We start from the raw sequence: 23,704 nt of genomic DNA, 5'->3' as shown, positions 1-23,704 counted from the left end.
GTTGTATGTCAATTTGACCTTCTTTTTTGAAGTGAGTAAGCAAATATTATGTTCACTGTGGGATCCATCACGTAAGATTGATTTTGGTCGTTTTTTTACGTAATATTATTAATTTCTAATTTCACGTCAAATTATCGCATTATGAAATGAGTGTAGGTACCATGTCTAATAATAATTTAATTATGTAATTAATAAATACGGTAAAAGTTTTTAAGACGTAATAGAATTTAAATTATCATACCTAGTTATTTAATATTTTAAAAGAAAAGTTGGACGAGTAATCTAATAATACTAGGTACGTACTCCGCATTAACATAGTAAAATCTTTTTACAATTAGTGTGGTTCTAATTTGTACTCTCTAATCACAACGACTACGACTGCTTTAGAAGCAAAAAATGTTCGCACAAATATAGGTACCTAATTAGTAAACAAGCTCATATTTTTTGTGTGAGTTAAATTAGCACATTGTTTGTACTCGTATTCTTGTTGCGGGGAAAATTTCCATTCTTTTAATGCTATTGGGAAAATGCTAATAATGGATTTAGGATATGTCATTGAATCAGATTCCCCAGGTTTAAAACATAAATCTTGTATTACCTGTGAAACATAAGGAACCATTCCCTTTTCGTTAAAAATTAAATTGTAATAAACACGATTGCCTTTGTGAAATAAGTAGCAATGCTTAAGCAAATATCATTAATTAACACCCGTAATTATGTTTTCTATTTAGTAAAAACGTAAACACGGGTCACTTTTTCTTTTACGTAACGAACTTTGCAATCCATTCGATTGTTTGCCGTGGGAGTGTGAGAATGTTTGCTTTGACGGTCAAATGGCTATAATTAGATAAGTTTTTAATAGCATTCGAATGTTTTAGAAGTAAGTATAATTTTTTTAAGAATGGAAAAAAAAATCGATCACGATGCGGGCCACGGGATTCAGACGCGGGTTTGAAATTCGAATCCCGCCTCGTGATCGAAGTTTGTCTATATTCTTTAAAATTTAAATATGTGTTTAGTGAATATTTATTAATTAATCAATATTCAACCTGCCTACTCTTCCAAGTAAGATACTGTATTTAACTATTTAACCCTTATTAAAACGCTGGGAGCTATACTTCCCACGTCTCAGATTGAAGTAAATCGTGTTTTATTTTTATATGCTTAAACCTAATGCAGTGTAATATTTATCTACGCAATCTTACATTTCAGAGAACTTTTTTTCATGGAAACACTTTTCAGAGAATTATTACATGTCATGGTAAACACACGTCAAAGTCAGGTGACGTGATTTTGCCACCGAAAACGACCGTTATTTTTTTGTTTTTTGTGTAGTGCTGAAAAAAAATTAGATAAGTAGATTTGAGTTTTAGCTATGTAAACTAGACTATATTACGGTTGCGTGCCCAACGTAAAAATATGCCCAGAATCTTTCGTTTATACCTTGGTAGAGTCGATTAAAATTAAGTCTATAAGTGGGAAGATATCATCCCAGTGTTCTTCACTGCACACGACATTCGGAAATTCTATATATAAAATCCGTGTGTCTAAAAAATCTTTTTTAGTTGGTATAAGCAACTTATTTATTACAATTCATTATTTCCTGATCAGATAATTAGACATCGTAACTCAATACATTAGTATTTACCTATTGCTTTTATTTTGTTTTACAAAAATGCCTTGTTTATGTTGAAGTCATTCATTTTTCAATTCCCGAATTCTTCCCTTAGTAAAAGAAACTTGCATTGATGAGTACTTTCACCTGCTTTATTAAAAAATATGATCTATATAATTTTTTACGATAAAATTTAATTCACAAGTGGAGTCAGGGCAACTAGCTAGTGTTTGAAAATATTGGTGTCATACTGGACACTGGGAGCTATAGTTCCCACCTTTCCAACCTTTTTACTAGAGAGAACAGATGACGGGATATATACTTCCCACCAAAAAAAGGTTACTTCCCCCCCACTAACCCCTCTTTTGTGTGTATTTTTGAAATCTACGAACCAAAATTACCCAGGGACGTATCTTACTTTTTTGTTAACTCCAACACAGTCTCGCGTTTGAATAAGGGTTAATAATAATCTGTGCTTTATACTCTGTGCATTATGGATAAATATTAATTCGAAATTCGAATCCCGCTTCGTGATCGAAGTTTGTCTATATTCTAAAAAATTTAAATAAGTGTTTAGTGACTCACTTATTGTCACTTATTTAAATTTTAAAGAATATAGACAAACTTCGATCACGAGGCGGGATTCGAATTTCGAATTAATATTTATCCATAATGCACAGAGTATAAAGCACAGATTATTAAATAGTTAAATACAGTATCTTACTTGGAAGAGTAGGCAGGTATAATAAACATGTGTAATTTATCCATCCTTATAAACTTTCTCGTTTATAATACTAGAAGGATGGTGAAAGTAGGATAAGTCTAGACTAGATTGGTAGGATAATTAGTGTTCTGAAAGATTTATACTGTTAATAAAGTGAGATTTTGTAGTATCGAGATGGGATTCTGCATATGCAAATTATTTAACAAATTGCCAATTGACTATAATAATCAATTTTTGAATTTATTGTTATTTAAAAAATTCATAAAAGTAGTAAAAAGCCAACATCACGCGGTGTTCCCAGGCGGTCACCCATCCAAGTACTGACCGCGCCCGACGTTGCTTAACTTCGGTGATCGGACGAGAATACACCGGGTATTCAACGTGGTATGGACGTTGGCAAGCGTGTAATCGAAATTATCGAATATATAATAATTAATTAATTCTATGTACCTATATTATATCCTTATTCAATTTTAAAGGAAATAACATCGTATATTAGAGTAATCTTCTGTTGTAAACAATCCATCAAAACAACAATAGACCGAGATAGCGATAGTGTATTGTTCTATAAATTGCTCGTCATGGTTCTGCCCACAATGGAGGATAAGGCCAATCTCTTAAGAGAATGGTTAAGGTATTTAGAAAAACAATATCCTAGTTCTTTACGTCTTGCCTTGAGGCAGGTGAGGAAACGTATGTTAAAAACTTAGGAACATACGAATTACAACCATGATATAATATGCGTTCATTAAAATTTCATGTTTTATTTTATACTAGCTGTTCCACGCGGTTTCACCCGCATTGCTCCACTCCTGTTGGTCTCAGCGTGATGATATAAAGCCTATAGCCTTTTTCGATAAATAGGCTATCTTACACCGAAAGAATTTTTCAAGAACAAACATACAAAGAAAAAACTTTATAATATTGTATAGATTCATATTTCATACGTAGTTTAATATTCGTAACTACAACTTACAATATATTGTCGTTAAACTCTCCCGGAACGGCTTTATCAATGTTTCTCGTGAAATTTTGTGTGCATAGGAATTAGGTTTGAGAATCGGAAAACATCTATTTTTCATACCCCTAAGGCCTAGGATCTAAGTGATATGAACGTTTGCTAAGGCTGCTTGTAATATCTATGCTAAGTAGTTATTTGTCATGTAGTTTAAACGTAAATAATAATAAACGGACTGTAACTAGTAAGCCACAAAATCGATACATCACAGGCTGATAAATTTCCAACCGCTGCCGTAATGTCATACCTATCTACAGTGTGTTTTGTAACATTATCTTTGTGAGGTTAAAAACCTTTGTGTATTTATTTTAAACTTCATGAATTTGAACATATTATGTATAGTTATTTACTTTAACGATATCTAAGTACGTACCTTCCTATTCTAAAATTATACCTACCTAAGGATGTAATAAAATGTTTACTAAGTTATTTCTCAATTTAGGCACCGTTTATCATTCAAAAAACCTTGAACATACACCTAATGCATTAAAAACAAAAAGTTATTACATTTTGTAATTATACACCTATTACGTACCTACAGTGTAAATTTACAGTTATCACTTTTAATTTCAATGTTATTCTAAAATTGTAGACGTTAATCTACACTCATAAATATATGACTTTAATTATTATTATGTTGTACAAATGTTAAACGAGCGTAATTATACGAAGGTAGCCATTAAAAACTAGATCAAAACTTGTGGATGACTAATCGTAAGGAAAATCGGCCAATGTCAACCGAGCTGTTGGAATTTCCTCCATTTGTTGCTTTTAATTACAGGACATTTAGATTTATTCAACATTTAGATAAATTAAGAAGGACTTTATCTAGCGTTTGTCAGTTCCTTAATCTTGCAATTGCACAAATCAAATGATAAAGTGGTCAAACATCTACTGCAATTGTTATCCATAACTAGCTGCGCCCCGCAGTTTCATCCGCGTGGCTCTGCTCCTGTTGGTCTTAGCGTGATGATATATAGCCTATACCCATAGCTTTCTTCGATAAATAAGCTATCTAACACCGAAAGAATTTTTCAAATCGGACCAGTAGTTTCTGAGATAAGCGTGTGAACAAACAAACAGTCTTCAGCTTTATAATATTAGTAAAAGATATACTGTCATGGACTCATGGTATGAAAATGTGGAGAGAATATACACTTACCTACTAGTTGTTAATCATCTTGGATATAAAACCTGTCGGATTCATTGTATACTTTCTCTGTTTATTTTAAGAATTATTAATTATTATTTTATTTTAATTTATCTTTTAAATGTTTTGAATATTGTAATCCCCTCCGAGACAGAACACTCATTTCGACTTCCGTTTATCCTAAGTCCCTAATGTGTGTAATAAATATTAATGTTTTAATACTTAATCACCATGCTAATCACACAAAACTTAATCTATTATACTTATATGAATATTATTTAAGTAATTTTTCTCATAAAACGAACCAGTATTTTTATTAGCGTTAATTATCGTATAAGGTTAGATATTTGTTACATTCTCTCCATAAAAATGTTCACGTGAAGTTATTTAGTAACTGGTTACAACACTAGTTTATTAGCACATTACGTTATGTGCTTTTCTTGTTGCTTTTTAGTTTTTATACCTACATAATATAGTCGCCTATAACTTCTCTATAAAAACCATAAAAACGTGAGTGAGAATATCGTCAAAATGATGAAATTTGTTTTTGAAGTGAAACTTCTTTATTGGGGATGGAAAAAAATTTAGTGTAACATTTTTTCGTTAGGTACGCGTGACATTTTTCTGTTACGCGCCATCTTTTTCTTATCTCTACCACACGTGATTCGACGTATTTCTGTAAAGTTGCATAGTAAATTATTTTTTGAAAAATAAAGTCATAAAGAAGTTTCACTTCTTACGTGTGTACACTAGTAGGTACTAGGGAAAAAAAACGTGTACCTACACGCACACATTTTTTTTCTTTTGTATACCTACCTAACCCTGTACGGTGTACCATTCCACCGATTACTAAATAGTTCTACTACCGTACCGACGTAACATAATGTACTATTTTATGTGTATAAGGTACCTAATCAGTAATCACTAACACGTGGTGGAATTATTTACATTTATTTTTATAAAGTGAGCTAGAACATAACCAGGCCTCGAATTATATCAAACTTCCGAAAAAATACTGCAAGTTATATTCAAATACATGTCCTCTTTCGTCAATACGATACATATAATTACAAACTCTACATTTAACAAAAAAAAAAAAAAAAAAAAAAAATTCACGCATAAAATCAGCAGTATAATCTCTTCACTCAACATAAGAATCTTCAAGCCACAAATAGTAGGTATTATCACGCTAATAATATCTACCATGGTATACATTATCTGTGGTAGTATCTATACATATAATAAATCTGTAGAAGGGTCAATTGTGTACATTGAAAATATTGAAAAAATAACTAGCAGGGGGTGTTACTGGATCGATACCAAACCCAAATATGTGATTAAAAAAATTTTTGTCTGTCTGTCTGTCTGTCTGTCTGTCTGTCTGTCTGTCTGTCTGTCTGTATGTGAAGACATCACGTGAAAACTACCGGTTCGATTTCGATGAAACTTGGTATAATTATACCTTATTATCCTGGGCGTAAAATAGGATACTTTTTATCCTGGAAAAATACGTAGAAAAAAATTAATCTCAATTTTTCAGTTATCCATAGACGTTGTTCTGTAGTAGGTACCGCGAACACACGTTGCGTATTATTATAGGCCTAGCCGTATTTGGGTCCAATATATATTTATAAGATATCATTGTCAGAGTTACTCAAAATGAAGAAATAAACCATCCACGCGAAGACCGACATCCGCGCGGACGGAGTCGCGGGCGGAAGCTAGTATGAACATAAGAATCTCCAAGCCACATCACGAGTAGGTACATAGCACGTATTATGTTATGATATAGCACGTTAGATGACCGGTCTGGACCGCATGCCAGCTAATCTTGCGTCACTGATCTGCTTAGGGCTGTCACTCAAGTAAAAATAAGATTTTTTAACGGTATTTTAATATTGACATAATATTATGCAGCTACGAATAACGAACGTCTCATTATTGGTATAATACACAGCTCGTTTAGAATGTGTAAGATCTAAGAAGATAAATTGAATTAAAAGTTGTACATAATATAACAAGCCATTCTGACATGACGAATCGTAGGTAAGTACATACTTTTAGTACGTATTTATTTTGTTGGTATTGATGAATTTCGCATTAAGTTGAAGGACTACAAATAGTTTGCTAGTAATATTTCCAATCAATAGTAACTTAAGTACCAGATAATTTCTAATATCAATTTAGTTTTGTAATAACAAAATAGTAGCTCTACAAATCAATGCTGACAACCCTACGCATCTTACGAGCCGAGCGTACCATTATCACATTTTTAGTTGGAGCAAAGCAAAGAGGTATGAATTAAAACCTTACCTTGTTGAGTATAGGTAGGTATAGTGTTTAGCGTAATTGTCGTAACTAGAAGGTCCAATGTTTGTTTCCGAGTAGAAATAACTCTTGATAAGTTCATAATGCAATAAGAAAGAGAAAACCACTATTGACATGAATAAATTTACCTTTTTATCTGCGAAAGAAGGAGGGTTATGATTTTCGAGTGTATGACGTATGTATATGTAGGTACTATGTATGCACATTTCTTTGGCACGCCCTAGTTCCTACACCGATAGACACATAGCATTAAAATGCATATTACGCCTTAGTCTCTTCATAAAAAAATATAGTTAGGCATAGTAATTTCATATCTGCAATTATCTTATAATAGAGAATCCATATATTTTTATTTTTTATTCAAAACATATTTTGGATCAAAACTATTACTAAAAGCTGTATTTACTATATCGGTAAATATTGTTATTGCTTATAAGTTTATATTAACATTAAACCAAAAATCACTATGGTTGAATAAGTTTGTAGTTATTTCTCGCTTTCTCCATAAGTATATTCAATGAAATGACGGTCCAAGTAGTATTTTGTAAAAGATCGCAAGTGAAATTAATCTACAAAAAACAGCGGACGACGTCGCGGGCAAAAACCAGTTTATATTTAAGAGTAAAGTTTCACAACATGGTCTTGTAAGGAAACATTACTGAATACAAAAACTGGTTCGGTCGAAACTCAATTTATGGTTGCAACAAGTGTATAGGAAATAATTCAATTCTGTTTGTAAAATTATGTACTACGGTATTTTATAACTTTGGGCTTTTATCCTGGCTTTGCTCGGATCATGATGATGAGATAAAATCTAAAATATATAAATATTGCCTGTCTTCCAGAAATAATGTACATGTAAATTTATAAAAGAATTAACAATTTTGAGTTAGTTAATTGAATAAAAACTAGAAGTTCATTGTTACATTTACTAAAACATTTAAGTCTAAGTTAATAGTTAATGCTTCAATGTAAACAAACGTTGATATTTCTAATGAATAAATAAATAAATAAATTCTAATCTCTTTAAAAAATTAATTATTTAGTGTTGAAGTTTCATTTTTTACCTAATTCTAACGGAGTAAGATGTTACTACTTGATGATTGTATAATAAAGAGATAGGTATAGAATATAATTATTAAATCACAAAATTATTACAAAATTCAGAAATGAATCGTGAACTTATATACTCATATAGGTAAAATTCATATGAATAGAAAAAATAGTTTATTTTATTCATAATCATTCCAATGGTAGAGAGTTAAACGCGCATAAAGCTCAGCTTGACATTAATTCAAATACAAATAATATTTACATTATTACAAGTATAAGAACAATATATTTTATGCTTACTTTAGACATATTAGAGATAGTACTTGTTTTAAGATTAATGCCTTTGATTAAAGACTTTCTTGGGAAATGAATGAGATAAGTCATTATCTCACTAAAGTTAGCAGAAATTGAGATTTATTCTAGAAAAATAGCACGTTAGACACGTACTTCTTTGATTTCCTTGTTAAATATCAGTTTTAAGTAAAACAATTATTAACATTAGTGTTGTGTTAAATTCAATCAACACTATTATTACATCATTGGAAGCTCCTTCAGCCTTCGCTTAGTGCTAAACTAAACGACCTAAACTAGTACAAATAAATCTTGTGCTCTGTTAGTACAAACACACAAACATCTAATGCAATAAGTCAATACAGTATTGTGACAGTATCGATGATGTAACTTACTTCTAACGAGTGTCACACGTAATTCTTCACAACTCAACCCACATAAGGACATTAGCAAAATCCTCACGACAGTGTCATCGTATAACCTTGTTCTCGAAAATTATAGAAAACAACTACGAAAGCGGTAATAAGGTTTAATCTATATTATGATTTAACCAAAGATAGTTTTAAAAATATAGATTACGTTATTCATGGTCCAAAATGGCAGTCATTTAGGTAATAGATGTTTTTTAAAATATTATAGATTACGTTGTTTTTACTCCAATATGGCAATAATTCTGAATTCTACACATATCCGTGGCCCTGTCGTTGTTGCGGCTTGACGGAACACAGTGGGGTTTTGGTCGGTAGGAATCAGACATAACCCACGGCCTCTTCCCCGGAGGCCGTGGGTATCTATGCAAGATTTCCCCATAAAAAAAAAAAAAAGGTAATTGCGTGACTCGTATCACAAGCGAGTAATGTAATCGGTTTTATAAGAGAAAAAGCGCTGATTATAAACTGTTGGTATATAATATATATACTATATAAGCCTTCTAGGTTTATTTTTATTTATTTTATTTTATTTATATTTGGGAAACAAACAATACAATATATCTTATACATAAGAGATAACAAACTATACACATATCAGCAAAGTTTCCACTAAAAATTTAAGTTCTTTAAAAAAATACACATTCAGTCACAAACAGTCTACTTGAAGATACAAATAAATATAGAAATAACAAGCATGAATACAATTTAAATATCACAGTTACTATTGCATTTATTTCGAACTTTGGTTATTGGATTTAACATGTTACGAACATTACAACGAAAACGGTAAGACTGAATGCATATTAGTTGTTAATAGTAGTGTAACAGACACCATTCTCTTGCTTAATTATCTCCAGACATAAAAATCTTACAAAAAACGCTCTGTTGTGATGTGGAAGACAGAAAAATAAACAAACATATTTATAATGATTAAAACTACGATCCATTCATTACTACATATCAGAAAACAATCCGTAATAAATTCATATAAAATAACCCAACATTACAATCTAAATACATGGTGTTCAAAAAATCACTTAATTGAAATTTCAAATTACAATAACATAGTACTTCCGTCATCTACATTACAAAGTAATCAATAACAAAAGAGGTAATGTACAATCGCTATATCTCACCTTGGACATAGATAATAGAATAATATTATACCTTGGTGTTTTGACAACATAATACAAGTGTACATGTTTTGATAATTTATGCAAGATTATTGTCATGTGCATTGAGTTGTGTCAATTGTAATGTAGCCATGGATATTGTGAGCTTTCTTATCAATAATGTACGGGTTATTTCAATATGACTTAGGGTCAAAACAAGTTTTAGAATCAGGTATTGTTCGAGGTAGAATGGACATGTGATGATAATAGGTGATTATATATATAGGTATGTTAAATGTTTCATTTACGTTGAATGTTTTGTTTAAATAGATAAATATCAATCATATATTCCTATTTTTCTCATTGTACTTAATCGCCTTTTATAGCAATGGCGTTTATAGTGACATTTATGGTTACAATTTGCGGAGCTCTTAAACAATGTAGGTACATAACAATTTAAAAAAATGTATATAAATAACAATATTTGAGTATGAAACTCATACTATAAAATATTTTATATAATTTTAACTATTAACAAACACCCTGTATAACAGCAGTTGATATAGCACAAGGTATTGATCGGTATGTTAAGTTGATGCGAGTGCAAGTCGGCCGAGGTCGGTCTAACCTCACATACAAATGGCCGTTTATGCCAAGTGTAAGAACCCATGTGAAGTAACATCACCCTGTAATCGAAAAGCTTATAACTTCGTTACTAGGTATTACAACTTTTGGCACTATATTTTTAAGAAAAAAACAGATAGTATTTTATTGACTGTCTTAATACTATCTCTGGCAACATTTTACTAGGTAATAAAAAATGATGATGCATATTTTAAAAATGTCTTATAATGTACATATATGCATAAACATCCAAAAGCGCCAAAAATACCCACTGTCCGTTAAAAAATCAAAATGATTTTTAAAACACATGACTTAAATACTCATAAGTCTCGAATAACTTAGTCAAAATAAAGCTATAACGTGCCCGGTGCCATCAGTATAAATGATAGCCACAAATCAACGTCTACACCTGAACAGAATTACGTCATTTAAGGTTCAATCAGTGTGGGCGTAAGTGCGATCATACAGACAAAAACCATACTATAATTTACGTTCCATACAGAACGTAATTTAGATGTTGTCTGTTGAGATCTATTATGTTTTTTAGGCATATCTTAGAAGGGTAAACCCATTACATAAATTATTATGGAGATTCATCATGTAATCAAGTATAATAATTTAAAAGAATATACATTTAAATTGTTATTTATTACGTACGTATCTACGTAACTTCGGTTGCCAAATAGTCGTAGTAAAAAGTACCTACCAAATCATGCGCAAAAGAGTTTTAAATTAATACATTTTTTATGTATAAATCAGTCAGAAATATTATATTAACAAACTTCTGACTTTTTAAATGTTAATTTAACTTTCATGAAGACTCAGTTATGACTGTAATAAATCCCTAATAAAAAACTTTAATAAATCCCTATTAGACATAAAAAAGTCCTTTGGAGAAAAACGGACATCGACCATATTTGCAGTTAAAATATTATCAATTGTATGTAAAAATAATCAATACCTACTAAGAATTTAATGAGATAAAATTATAAAAAATCTAAGCCTATACCTAAAGCCATATTTGGTAACGTAATTAAAAGGCAAAGTGCGCTAGAATGTCAACTAACTGTATTTTGTATATGGTAACACCCGTTTATAGAATATAATTTTATTCATTAGTGAATACTATGAGTCATTGTGATTTGTGATCAATCTATATTTTTGTATTAATAAAAATAATTTGTATATTAAAAGAAAGGTTATATTCTGCAAAAGAGCTTCGGTAAAACTACTACCTACCTATTTACTATTTTAAAAGTACCTATGAAGATGTTTAGTATGTAATATAACTGATTAATAAACATATTGGTGTTTTAATGATAATAAAGTTAACTCGTTGACAATTTTTGATAAAGTATTGATTAATACTTTATTATTATAGGCCTAGCGACTTTTGTAAACTTAAAAATCCTGTTTCATGCCCTTGGTTATTTATTTTTATGTATGTAAAAAATATATAGAGATTGCAAATTGTTACATGCATAATACATATGCAATAAAATATGCAAACGGAACTTCGTATAGGTACATATACCTATACGAAGTTCCGTTTGCATATTTTTTCTAAGGACATTTTTAAAAACGCAAAAGCCAAAATTAAGTTGTTTTTGCTTGCTGGTAAACATAAATTTGTTAGGACAAAAAAATATATTTAAATTGACCTTTTTACATACTTACCTACCAATTAAGCGGAAACAATTAAATTAAATAAAACAGAACATATAATACTAAATTGTAGTCACAGATAATATAACATGTAGGTAGTATTATATGCTGTTGATATGCTGTATAGATCATAGACTATACCTGACCAGAGTAGGTACAGCAATAAAATATGCTATCTATAATCGACTATAATATATATGCTTGAAAAATTATTACAACACTGTTAACATTCCACACTAATAAATAAATAAAAACGATTGGTTACAGAATATGTTGACAGGCTTGTATGTATAATAAATCATTTACGACTTTATACTTTGCTTATAATAATGTATCAAGTCACATGAATAATAAAAAAGGAATTTTTCACGAATTGCTGATAAAGTGCTAAATTCTAATACTAAAAAAAACAAACATAAAAAAAAACAAACATAAAAATTTTTTTTTCTTCTCAGAAAAAAAAATGTTTCGTTAAATTTTCACAAGTCTTGATTCGTCGCATTACACAGAAAATTTTTTCATGAAAATATGCAGTCCGCTCAATGCTAATTGCTCCGATGCGTAATGTATGAACTAAATAATTATCTGTGGTATGAGTTAGATTCCATGGTAAAAAAGATAAGATATTCATATGGATGTATATGATGACCTATTTCGCATCAGTGACCACCAGCCTCGGTGGCGCAGTAGGCAGCGCGTAAGTCTCATAATCTTAAGGTCGTGAGTTCGAGCCTCACCCGGGGCATATCTTTTTATTTTCTATTTTCATTTTTTTCTCTCAATGATTTTTATTTCTCCAAGCATTTAGTAATTTCGCGACAAAGGAGGTCAAAGAACCGGTCCCTTACCACCTGTTTTAGTGTTGTAATGTCGAATGTTTTATGTTTCATTGCGACATTAACAGATATGCAAATTAGTTCTAAACAATGAAATATTTACAACCTACGTAACATACTTATGCATTATTGAGCGTTCAATCATATTTAACGATGTGTTATAATAAAACACAAACCTTTTTAAAAAAGAAAATAATCGTTTTGATAACAGCGCCATCTAGTGATGATAAAATTAAAACAAAAAATTACGACACGGGTTTTTTGTAAACTTGTAAAAATTCACATTCAAAAAATACATTTTCTGTTTCAGATTTCAACAAACCAGCCTTCAAAAATGTAAGTATACAATTTCTAATACAAATAAATCATAATACATAACATGCACATATAACGTATTTTTTATCTTTAGACCATCTTTGACAATTTTACGATAGGATGCTGGTAGTTTTGCAATGATTTACATAACCTTAACGTGCGAGTCAATAAGGTTCAAAATAGCACATTTCTTTTACCAAACCGGTTTTATTTCAAACCTTAATGGTATACATTAGGGTACATATTTCAACAATTTATGTGTATAGGCGTGGTAATATAGTTGAGTAAGCTTTTAAGGTCATTTTAAGGTCGCCTGGGATTGTTCATATTCCTTGAGTTTGTGCTCGAATAAAAGCAATTAATTATTAATTAACGGAACATATTGGGCTGAGGAAATTACTTATTGTGAAATCGATGTGTAAGTCATTTGCTGCAATATTTTTTCTAAAGAAAGGCCATGACTTTATCTAAAGCAGTCCTAGTTACTCCATAATATACTTAACATTAGATACCTAGATAGATTTGCTAAGTTGTGTTCATTCAAATAGATTCATCCGTTTCGTAGGCCGTAGCAAAACCGTTCATGTTGAATATTTGCGTAAAACCAAACTTATTTCTCTTTACATTTTACGGATGAATGAGTTACAAAATAAGATATTATATAGTCACGAAATAATGAAATAAAACCAATTATAGCATCCCACGTAACATCAAAGTATACACGCTGCAAATGTATTTACTATTTAGCATACAATATGCACCTACGTTTACGTGAAGGTCGTTGGATGAATCATTATGAATTATGATGTAAAAAAATAATAGCTTAAATAATAAATTTCAATAAAGAATAGCGTATGAGTGTGAAATCATAAGTGCATAGGGTAATTGCGCCTGTTCGCGTCCACTTAGTGCAGTTGGAAAGTTTGAAGGAGAAAATAAAAATGTTCCAGAACAAATTTCAACGCAAAATTTATGTAACGTGTTCATTACATAGTCTATTTTAAGATTTACTTTCGATTGTGTTGGAAATATCATGTGGTTTTTATTTATCTAGACAAATAGCAGAATTAGGCGTTTTACCCAGTTCGCGTCCAAAAATTCCAGTTTGCGTCCACCCGTGGAACAGTTCGCGTCCACCAGCTTAGAAAAGGAATTAAGAGTGTATTGGGTGATATTTTATCAGATAAATGCAAATAAAAATTAGATTTTAATGAATTATTTATTTACGAATATAGCTATTTAATAAAAACCGGCCAAATGCGAGTGGGACTTGCACATCGAGGCTTCCGTATTAACCTGTTTTTTCTCGTATGTTTTAACTGTAAATGATTATTTTTTCAATGTTTCCCTTATTTGTGCTATAAGACGTTGCTTCATACCAAACTTCAAGTGTCTGTATTCACGTAAAGTACCCTGTAGGTTTTGATTCCCTTGCGAATGACGAAATTTGCGAAAATTTGCAGCATAAACGGCTGTATCTTTTGAATTCTTTGGCTTATAAGTTTGATTTTTTCACTGCTTCAAGGGACCGTAGATTTGAGTATTCAATATAAATTTCAGCTTTATACCTCCACGCGTTACTGAGAAAAAGGGTCTTGACAGAAAGAAAGACCGGCAGACGGACATACTGACGGACGGATATCAAATTGATGATCAAGTCTCATTCAAAGAATACCCCTTTTAAAATTAAAAAATAGCATCAAAATTTGCTAATTTTAATGAAAATTTAAATTATCAACTTGTGGTCTTAGTCAAAAATTTACAATCTATTTTAAATTACATATTTTAACAAACAATTCATTGCTACGTAATGAAAAATAATGTGGACGCAATATGTTCTATTGTTATGCACTATAGGTATAGTTTGCGCCCACCGTGGACGCAAAATGGAAGTTGTACAAATTCGGTGTAGTAATTCGCGTCCACCTTATTTTAGCTATTAATTGTAAAAGAAATAAGCTGATTTATAATCCATACTGTTCCATGTTTTGTTAGCAAAGTAAAGAAACAGTTACATATTCAAAAATTCACATTTAACAATAAGATACTTACCGTCAAACGCGACGCTGCGCACTATTTTTTTTTTCAAAATCCCGCGCGTTTTAGCTCTCTCGTTTAATAGCCAAAATTAACTATTTTTTTTAAATAGGATAGGCGGTCTGCAGGCATATTTTGAATATGTGTGCATGTCTCTTATACATTGAGGTATTATCGGAAATTTTTCTTATTACAATTTTACTTAAAGTATACTTATTTTCGTGAATTTTCTAAAAGATGTCCGCAAAATGGACGCGAATAGGCAGGTGGACGCGAACAGGCGCAATGACCCTATATAGCAACAACATAGTTTCATGCTCACTCTTCTCTGTAGATTGTACATTAGAATTTAGATTATGTATGATGACGATTCTTTCATAATAGATCGAATTTTCTGAAGAATTTTTTTTCAATTTTGGCACGAATTTCATCCATAAGATCCTTATGACTATAACAAACAACAACAACAAGAATTATAGTAATCAGCCCAGCTTTTCACGCGTGACTCAGTAATCAAGCGAAACAGGGTATCATTTTTAATTTTTGTATAGAATAGGTTATAAATTATAATAAGTAATATTTGTAGCTGTACTGTACCCCGCAGTTTTATCCGCATTGCTCTGCTCCTATTGTACTTAAGCGTGATGATATAATATTATAGCCTTCCTCGATGAATGGGCTATCTAACATCGAAAGAATTTTTCAAATCGTAGTTCCTGATTAGTGCGTTCAACCAAACAAACTCTTCAGTTTACATTAGAATAGATTCCAGTACTATAGACCACCACTGGTACCAGGGTGTCTATTATGATTCTTTATGGCGTAGTTTTGTATTCACTTTGCACCCACAGTCGTGAGGTCGTGACTTGATTGTGTTATGTTACCGGAACACAGGCTTTTGATGCATTCAGGTGTTTATTGTAGTTTTTATAGCGAACTTCCGAGGTGTGAAGCACTTTCTATATTGGAAAAGAATTAGGTGCATTTATGAGGTAATTCAAAAGGTTATGGTTTGTGTAGGTAGTTCTTGTAATATAAAGCAAATAGGCGATTTGATTAAATTGATAAATTCCCTATAATTCTTAAGACCAGAGGCCTTAAGTATATAAACATATCGATGTTCTCAAAATTAACATACTTATTCCATCGAATAAAATGTAATACTCAAAAGTATATTCTTCCAAATTTAATTGTTATAAATGTATGTTTGAACACGTAAACCTTCAAAACAATTAGCCCTGTTACCCATTATTTACGTGTTTCGTGAAAGGTGCTCAATTAAGTAATGTCGGTTAACCGACCGCGTCTAATGGTAACTCTCGCTAAATATTATTGTTTTTTTGTATTGTAAAAGGATTTAACCTTCAATTGAAGGAATTTCAACTTGATGTACAAATTACGAAATTACTTACAATGATAAAAATTACTTAACTGAAACATTGATTTGTTTGAAAGTGTTTCTAATTTTTTCCCATTCTCTAGCAGTCTAGCAAACAGCATAGCACGGTCTTATGCAAAAACATAATATGTACTGTATAGTACATATTATGTTAATTAGATTTTTTTTCAATGGTTACTTCTTTTGTAGGAAACTATTTTCCCTAACATTTGCATTAGGTACCTACTTCTTGAGTTTGATTTTTCGCGAGAAATTAATGGCTGATTTTAAACGCGATTTATATTATATATTTTATAAGCACGCTTCGAATAAATAAATTATGTTAATTTTATTATTGTCCACTACAGCAGGACAAATAACAATAACATAATGTATAAATCGCGTTTAAAACCCGTCAAGAAGCCTCCTTTTCTAACTACATTTGTTACTTTCAAGTACCTCAGATGAACTACGATAGAAGATAACAGAGAGAGTTAATAAGCAAAGCCGTGCAATTAAATGAGTTAACTTTCAAATATTTGCGAGATTATCTTCACAATGCTGGTGATAACTATCATTGTAATGGGTTATTTCTTTGTTTGGCAGCTGCGTAAACATTATGTTTAGTACCTTAGTAAGTAGTTTAAAGTATTCAAAGTTATATATTTTGCGGTTATGTTTTTCAATTTGTGACATTCGAGTTTATGTATAACTAGCTGCTCCGCGCGGTTTCACCCCCGTGGCTCCTCTCCTGTTGATCGTAGCGTCATAATATTATATAGGTACCTAGCCTATGATGATATTATATAGCGTATAGCCTTCCTCAATAAATGAGCTATCGAACACCGAAAGAATTTTTCAAATCGGCCCAGTAGTTCCCGAGATTAGCGCGTTCAAACAAACAAACTCTTCAGCTTTATAACATTAGGATAGATGATTGGATGGATAATTGTTAGGTACCTACAGTAGTATAATAGGAGACGACTCTATACTTAAATTAATTTTGATTTAATCAGAAGTAAGGTACCATATGTTTTGGTAAACAGATACAACAGAAATACCTATTTCCGTTCTTTCTTCTATTTTATTAAATTACTAGTAAGTAGTATAACCTTCATGTAACTGAATCGTCTTACCCTCATAGGAGGCCCGTGTCCCAGCAGTGGGAAGTTAGGAACGTATATGGATAGGCTGACCGCTGATGATAATGATTCAAATTCAAAATTAAAATTCAACATTCAAATTATATTTATTTGCAAGAATGTAGTTAGTTACAAATTATAGATGTTTTCATTACAATATTATGTGGCTAATACATTCTACCTATTGATTGGGTGCGCACTGTGATGACGATGATAGTAATTTCCTAATTAATTATTCTTTCTCCTAAATTATATTAATTTCAAACACGATTTCCTGCAATATATGCGTACTGCCTCGATCAGCAAAAAACCTTTAAAGCCTACATTAACATTCCACAATTTGTAGCCAAACAAAATCGTCATCAGTTTTTCAATTTTGTAGCAAGATCACGCGCGTCCTACTTCGGTTCGCACTTTGTAGTTACGCTTTCCAATATAAGTTATTATTGTTATTGTTAATTGTTGCTAAATTGAGATTAATATTATATACACATGGTAATCGCATATAATATTAACGTCATTTTATCCTTATACGTGTCTACCTATTTGGTTATTGTAATATTCAAGAGGAAAACCTATTGAAGGAATATCATTAACATAGTTTTAAAAATATAAATAGACAGAAAAACATTGTTATTAGTCTATTAGTATCAATTTTTATAGAAAATATCTTATTTTTGTGTTACAAATTACAATGTTAGTTACTTAATACTCCTTTGAAACGGCTGCACCGATTCTCATGAAATTTTGTGTGCTTATTTTCGGAAAATATTTCTATTTACTATCCTTTTTAAATATATCCGCGTCATACAGCTATTAACTCATAACATAACGATTGATTTCTACCACTCGACCATTCAAATATTTGCTAACAGTGAAAATAGTAGAGAAAGTGATTCGTGCTCCACGTGCTAATCATTGCTCTGCTTTACAAATAGGAAACCAGGGAAATCTCTTACGCCATACATTTACATCATTAAGGAATTCATTCAAGTTTTGCCAACATAGCTATGCTAAGTACAACAGTACATAATAGCAAACAGTACGGAAACTACAAATGTTTGGGCTGTTTACTGTTGTATACATATTTGAAATGCGTTTTGTCTTCTTGTGTTTGAGCGTGTTACTTTCATGTAAAGTGGTGCATATATCGTTGTTTTTGTATTACAATGAACATTCGTTGAATGTTTCAGCGCGATACTTACGTAGTAACTAGTAACAATTTAAATTTGTTTTACTGTGTCGATACGGGCAATTGGACATAGGCTGTGACGTAGGTGAGTCATTAGAGGTTGTAAACTTGTAAATTCAGCTACCAACTGATCTTAATTTATTTATTTTTGTACTGTCATATATATAATAATAATATATGCTCCTTTTAATTATTCTGTGGTTCATTTAAAATCATTGTTGTGACGTCATAATCCATCATAACTATTATTACAGCAATTGAATGTGTGTTATTAATTCGTATTCCCAAAGCTAATTAATTAGTGAAACATAATCGTATTTTATAATACCGTAACATTCGAGGCATTTTAATATATCGTTTATCATACCAAAGTCATTGGTTTGATATATTATTGTAAGATACCTATATTTTGAAATAGAATTTCGAGTAAAGTATAAGAAATAGAGAGCCAGCCAGCTAAATATGTCTTAAAAAGCTTCATATGAATTGAAAACACGTACCAAAGTTGCTTTTGTTACAGTACCCTAAAAATAATTTTAGATATATTGTACCTAATAAAAATTACATAGAAATAAAGTTACATTTTTCCCGCTGATGTTGTAACTTCCTATATTAACGACATGATATGTTAGTTTTTGCATTGAGATAAAAACAGATTATTACACATGTATGTTAATGTGAAATAAATTAAACATGTTGCGTTTTAAATCTGCTACAAGGCAAATATTTAGTAACACTTTTTTTATCTATAATCGCTAATGAGGTACTTATTTCTGCTTATGAATGTGAAAGAAGTAAGGTATGAGGAATATAGAACTATATTCACTAAAATTCTATAGAATTTTTTCAAATTTGTTAGCGTATTTCTGGAGAATAATATAACATTTTATATTCTGTGGTAGATTGAAAACAGGAATAAAATTATATCTAGGTAGGTAATTAGGTATAACAATACTGAAAGTTAATAATTTTGGAGGAAGGACGTCTGTAGGTAAACTTAATTATTAATTAGTAATTTAGCGTACGTTATTAAATATGCTCTAGAATAACTTTCAAAATGGTTCATTATTCGTAGATATATTGTGTAACAGACAGATAGATTGAACGAATTATAAACTTCCTCTTTATGAAACCAGAACAAGTGTAGTTGCAAAATTCGTAGAAACCCATAAACTACTCAAAAAACATAATGTTTAAAATTGAGATCTTTATCAATCGAATTTACTATTTCTTCAAGTAAAGCAATACAAGAAAAACCGTCTTCTCTCGACATCACATTTTAGACACAGTCTCGTCAACAAAGCGATGCAATGTTTGCACCTTAACATTGCCAACCAATGAAGCACATCACTATCGCAAGGGTTCAATCGTTCGTCGACCTAAAGATCGTTGATCTAGAAATGTTCACAATTATACCTCTTGCACTGGACCGTAAAACGAACCGCAACCACAGATTAGATACCGCATGCGTGACAAGATGGCGGCGCGCGGAATGTCATTTCACTTTCGGCGCTAAAATTGCAGCTGACAAACTGTTTACCGTTTTCAAGTATGATTTGGAATACCATCTTGCAAGAAAAACATGTACCTACACTGGGTAGGACTGTAGGAGTAGTATAAAATGTGGAAGGTATGCAAGTCTTATGTGATAAAATAATAAATATTTACATTTGTATATTATGTACAAATGTTAAATACAAGGCTGAGCCTAAACGTAGAGTTTAAAAGTATCATGACATTCTTAGGTATTCTTCTCCATAGAAGTAACAGCAGATTTAACATATACGACGATACCAATTCGGTAAATTAAAATAGATTGTAAGTATTTTTTTTTAGTTGATATAGTTCTTTTGTAGATAAAATTATATATAAATTCATGTCGGAATTCGTATTATTATCTTCAATTCTATTAATTCTCGATTGAAACATGCATTATAGGTGTAATATACTATTATGAGTTCTTATGAAATTATTGATTAATTTCCGCTGTGAACGTTGATTGGCTTTTAAATTGGCTTTTAGCTGTTATGATCAATTCCTAAATATAATTATCTTGGTGATAATTATTTGACATCAAAGCAATATGTGTGGGCGAATAATAGACCTTTGGAGAGTTAAAAATATTTTTTATTGAATAGAAACTGGTTATGGTGGGGTCATTGAGGTTTCTTCATGTTTTGGTATTTGTTTTGATCGATTGGTGTATATCACGATAATATGTTGTTTCTGAGTTTTATACGTACTGTATAGTTTTAAACTGTGGTTTTATACTATGAACACTGCTGATAAAATACGGAGAGATATTTTAATGTTCTGAAATGTAAAGGTTTAAGTTAATTATGCTAACAAATTAAATGTAAAGAGCATAGTTATAACTAAGCACAGAATGAAACAGTGAACCGATAATTTTGTCCACGGCTTGAGAATCGATTGCCGATTTTGTATATTCCCACAAGGGCTGCCAACTTTTTTTTTACAAGAAATAAAGTATTTACAGGTCTATGAAGATTATTAAACAGTATTTTAGCAAAACAAACTGAACCTATTTATTATAGTGTGCGCCCTCTGACTAAATAAAAAAAAAATTGTGAGCGTCTAAATGTAATAATTTTGATGCTGAAAACAGTATTTTTTATACTTTTTTTTTTTGTTAAACAGTTAAAAGTATAATTTAGTGAAAAGTGCAATACTGTTTAAAACAGTATACATAGTTGGCAACCCTAATTCCCACTGAATTACGAAACTAAACCAATACTGGGGTCAACAGGTTTCCGTTAACATTCCAATGGAATAATTTCTGTTTTCATATAAATTTAAATGTATAGAAAGATATAATGGAGCCTCTTTTTGGAGATTTTTTTAGTAAATCATTCATTTATTGCATAAAACATAGTTGATAGTAGGGGCAATGAACTTTGTTTAGAAGCCTCTTTCGACTTCGTGGATTTTTTTTTATGTGTTTTGGACTGATGTTTGGTTGATTTATTGCGATGTATTTGGATTTTGAAATATGTTTACCAATTTTGAATTCAAATTATATTAATTTATTCTTTTGGAGGGGAGGAGGTGAGTGAATAACGTTGATTTTTCTTTTTATAAGTAGGTACATATTATTGGTACCCAGTTGATGTTACATATTATATGAATTATGAATAGTAAATACTAAATTCTTATAAAAACTTGATTTACAGTTAAATATGTAATCGTATTTGTTTGGCTTACTATTAACATAGTATTATATCTGTGGTATTAACAACCACAAGCAAACAATTTTATTGTTAGCTGCCACTACGAAAGAAGCTGCATTCCATTTTAGTTCTATAATTTGATAATAGATGGCACCAGTAACTAACCTGTAGTCGTTGACTCGCGCTATTGAAATTCTTTTTCGAATACGTAAATAGTCTTGGGAACTTAGCGAATTCATACTTACCTGGCGTAGGGGACACCGTGATCAGGAAGGCGGTTCCCCCAGAGCGAGGCCCCGCCATTGCACTGCGGCGGGGTTGACCTCTGCGATTATCCCTAATGTGGATAACTCGGACGCGTAATTTTTGGTAGTGGGGACTGCGTACGCGCCGTCCCCCCATAAATCATATTAATTCATTGTGAATGAATGGTTTAGTGCTATGTGCTAACTGCTAATGAACATAGTACAAACTGTGGTACAAATTAATATAAACACAACTTTTGAAGAAGGTTCTCTCGATTTGTATTTCTACAGTTCTATTTTCGTACTAATTCGTAATGATTCCATTACATGGTTTCAAGTTTCGGTCTATGTATGTTTTTTACAAATAAAAAGTATGAACATAAAAGATGATATATATTATTGTAGTTCGGATCTGTTAAGTTGGCATAAATAAGTACATTTTATCAATAAGTAATAATTATTTAAATTGTCGAATTACATTATATTATTATTTAATAAATATGAGTCAAATAAAAAATAGCAAAAAGCCAACATCACGCGGTGTTCCCAGGCGGTCACCCATCCAAGTACTGACCGCGCCCGACGTTGCTTAACTTCGGTGATCGGACGAGAACCGGTGTATTCAACGTGGTATGGACGTTGGCGATGGCCTGTTTGAAATTGGTCTACTATTTATAATAAACTAGATAGCGGTCCGCCCCGGCTTCGCCCGTGGTACATATTCACGTTTTCTCTACATAAGAACCATCCTCGTACTTCAAGGAATATAATAAAAAAAGCGGTTCAGCTGTTCTAAAGTTATGCGCTTACCAACACATTTTGGGATTCATTTTTATATTATAGATTCATCTTATTCTATCTCAGATTATAATTATTATAGTGCAAATAAATTGCTAATTGCTATACGATAAACAAATAAAAAGATAATAACGAAAAATTAATACAGGAAGTATACTCTATTAACTCTACGTTATTAATAAACTGAAGTCAAATTAAACACAATGTAAATTGCAAGGGAAGATGCAAATAAGGAAGTACAAGTAAGAAATAACAATTAAATTGATTGTACATAGCATTTCCGCGTTACACCATTCTTGCATAAAACCATAAAATTCTGTTCGTTCCGCTGTTTGCCGCTCATCAATTATTGGTCCATAAAATTTCTTACAAATTAAATCAATTAATTATGAAATCTCTAGCATTTTGATTTTTTCTAGAAGTAAAGTATGTTTTCTCTATCCCATAGTTAAATTATTAATTATTATGTCCAATAGACAATAGTTACCTATGTTTAGAAGATCCTTATAATAACTTATTTGGTAAGATTGTTTTCCTAGATATGCTATCAAATAAAATGTTT

The 23,704-nt window shown here is 31.1% G+C and overlaps 1 protein-coding gene, 3 non-coding genes and 1 pseudogene across 4 annotated transcripts in view; 3 read left to right on the top strand and 2 right to left on the bottom strand.

Moving 5' to 3' along the window:
- Positions 1-23,704, top strand: part of LOC123703072 — a 54,586-nt gene that overhangs the window by 6,221 nt on the left and 24,661 nt on the right. Inside the window, exon 2 of the mRNA XM_045650950.1 lies at positions 13,158-13,183. The gene's annotated coding sequence lies outside the window, so the exon portion shown is untranslated. The remainder of the gene's footprint in view (positions 1-13,157; positions 13,184-23,704) is intronic.
- On the bottom strand, positions 2,616-2,737 carry LOC123703332 (annotated as a pseudogene).
- Trnam-cau lies at positions 12,684-12,756 on the top strand. Its single transcript has one exon. It is a non-coding gene; the product is annotated as a tRNA-Met (tRNA).
- LOC123703333 lies at positions 22,337-22,498 on the top strand. Its single transcript, XR_006752979.1, has one exon. It is a non-coding gene; the product is annotated as a U1 spliceosomal RNA (small nuclear RNA).
- LOC123703338 lies at positions 22,870-22,988 on the bottom strand. The gene has a single exon (XR_006752983.1). It is a non-coding gene; the product is annotated as a 5S ribosomal RNA (ribosomal RNA).

Source organism: Colias croceus, chromosome 25, assembly GCF_905220415.1.
Source record: "Colias croceus chromosome 25, ilColCroc2.1".
NCBI lineage: Eukaryota > Metazoa > Arthropoda > Insecta > Lepidoptera > Pieridae > Colias > Colias croceus.
This window is presented reverse-complemented; position numbering and strand designations above follow the sequence as displayed.